The sequence below is a fragment of the Lactuca virosa genome, chromosome 2 (genome assembly GCF_052849685.1).
Source record: "Lactuca virosa cultivar CGN04683 chromosome 2, Lactuca_virosa_CGN04683_v6, whole genome shotgun sequence".
NCBI classification, from domain to species: Eukaryota; Viridiplantae; Streptophyta; class Magnoliopsida; order Asterales; family Asteraceae; genus Lactuca; species Lactuca virosa.
This window is the reverse complement of record NC_136427.1, coordinates 295,076,145-295,078,829: the sequence shown is the minus strand read 5'-3', so window position 1 is coordinate 295,078,829 and position 2,685 is coordinate 295,076,145. Positions and strand designations below refer to the sequence as shown.

The 2,685-nt window shown below is 37.7% G+C and overlaps 1 long non-coding RNA gene across 1 annotated transcript; it reads left to right on the top strand.

The window, feature by feature from the left end:
* Positions 1-1,092: 1,092 nt before the first annotated feature.
* LOC145161453 (uncharacterized) lies at positions 1,093-2,461 on the top strand. Its single transcript, XR_013738496.1, has 2 exons — positions 1,093-1,494; positions 1,572-2,461. It is a non-coding gene; the product is annotated as an uncharacterized LOC145161453 (long non-coding RNA).
* The last annotated feature ends 224 nt before the right edge of the window (positions 2,462-2,685 follow it).

Sequence of the window (2,685 nt, the reverse complement as noted above, 5' to 3'; positions counted from 1 at the left end):
AGACCAAGTCTTAAAAATAAGTAGATGAAATCTCAACCTTTTGAATCAAATTTGAATGGTGTAGATTAAATGCATGGTGATTAAGTGAATGTGATCTAAGTGAATGTGATTTAACCAATAAAAAAACAAATACCATCTATTAAGCTCAAAATATAAATATTAATGCTTTAACCAAAAAAAAAACGTAGTACTACATGGATTTTCTTTTCCCCCGGAGCCTCCCTTCATTCAAAGACTCTTCGTTTTCCTTCTCTTTTAAAACAACTTATCCTCCACCACAAAGAAATCCTAAATCCCTTCTTTTCATCACCATCTGGCACAAAATTCAAACTATTTGTCACTGTCTAACACTAACCCTAGCCATCGCCCAACAACACCACCACAAACTTTCCTTAAGGCATTCATTAGACCATCTGCTATACTCTCCACTACAACGGTCGTGGAGAGCTTCCAGACTGGCCACCACGAGCCACCACTCTTCCATGGAGTACTCTCCACGATGAAGAAGAAAAGAACGAAGAGAGAGAAGAAGTAGAAGGGTGAGAGACAGATACGCCTCCGTTGTTGTTCGTCGTCTGCATCACGACCCATCACAAACACACCCGACCACGCATGGTCGGGGTAGTGTGCACGGGCGTTTTCCGTGGCCATGTAGACCACAAGCCGGTTCGTGTAGTGTAAACCGGACGACCTTATACACACCATTAACAACTATAGTGGTGGGTGTCACATCATCACCACACTTCCTATCACTAACCATGAGATACCTACCACTAAACACACCACTCCACCTCATTTTTTTAATTAAATTTAATTTAAAAATACATTAAAAAACATATAATTTTTTAAATACTAATAAGTGATTAAATGGTCAAGTAAAAAAATATCATTTTTTTAAAAATACTAATCGGTGATTGGGAAATATAAATCCAAAGGTTTAATTTGTCATTTTAGAAATATCTATGTTAAAGGATTTCTGGTCAGGGGTACTTTGTGCCAATGGACTGGATCTTAGGGATCAAAGTTGTCAAGACTTGAGAAGTTATGTCCCCCCCCCCCCCCCCCCCCCCCCCCGGCAGCAAAAGAAAGCAGGTCAAAACGAGCAATCCAAACCCATTGGTCGTCCTCGCTCCTCTTCCCCACCACGAATTGCACCGATAACAGCCGACCACGACCGGCCGGGTGGTGTGCACGGACCACGAGCGTGGCCACATCAACCACAAACCGGCTCGTGGCCGGTATACGCGATGGTCTTAGCAACACCATCACAGTACCAACCCCGACCATGCCGTAAATACAAACTATTACTGCAACTTTTCCAGCACCACCTGGAACCCCAACCACAACACCTCTTCAGCCACCGCCAAAACCGCCATGAAAACCTTTTCTCCTCTTCCATCACTTCACCACCCCTATCGCTTCTATCCGGTAGGGAAACCCTAACTCTAGAAACTTAGCAGATGAAAACAAGGGTTCTCTTCCACTAACTCTTTGGTAGCTTTTGTTCCTATAATCTATTAGTTCATTGACTTTGGTTTTTTGTACTAATGACTCATGTTTTATATTTATAGAATTTTATGCAGGCGATAGTGGAAGTAGATGTTTGTACCTTGGTGATCTAGTTTGAATTTTTAAGCATACATTCTCATATATTTTTTTTATCAAATTATATTTCTTTCTTATAGTTTTGATGCTATGTTAGAACACATTATCACTTGATATTTATTTCACAATAGTAATGGAGAGGATCGGTAACTCAATGGGATGTAAGCAGCTCATTATGTTGAATATCGGTTGTAAGAAATTTATTGGGCGAAATGCGTTGAAATTATCCCATGTGTATGGTGTGCGTTTTGGGGTGGAATGCTTTTCTGGGTGATATAAATTATTATATGGGCTTGAAGTTAAAGACGAGAATCTTAGTGTGTCTTCTTTTGTGTTATTTCTTGTCTTTGTTTTACTAACCTTTTATGCTATTAAATAAAGATGGAGGATTTGGCAATAGTCTTGACTGATGAAACAAAGTAGATATGCAAAACTATTCGTTACAAGCTCGGTCTTCTTATGGATACCTCCTTGGGGACGACCATTATTCGGCCCTGAAGGTTAATTGTCGATGTCTCTTTGCTTCTGTTTTTGGATTTGGTACTTGGCCTTTTGATTTTGGATTTGCTTATTATCCCAAGATTTTTGGGAAGATATGGCAGATGGAGTTGTTATTTTGAGCTATTAAGGTAAACCGAAAAAGAGGCTATTGATGACGGAGTTGGTGCAATTGTTGCAGCCTCTCTTTTTTCCAACATACTTCCTAAGTAGATAGTTTTTATAATCTTGATTCAAGTGTAATGTAGGTTCCTGTTTTATGGTTTCTGTATTAGTTTTTACTTTTGTTTTTGTATCATAGCTTATTGCCTCTCTTCTAATATTTGTTAAATACAAGATTATACATAATTTCATTTTATTGATTTATAAATTGTACAAGTTTTCATTGAGTAAAAACAATGTTAAAAGAAATGTTTAGGTGTCTTTGAGGCCTTTTTATGTAAAATATCATTTTAATAAAGTACTATAAGTTTTGTTAAAATTTGCTAAAAGTATGATGTTTGCTAATTTCATCATTAGTTTGTAGTTATGTAAGTTATCAGATTGAAATTGACAGACCAAAAGTAAAAGTGAAACCAGTCT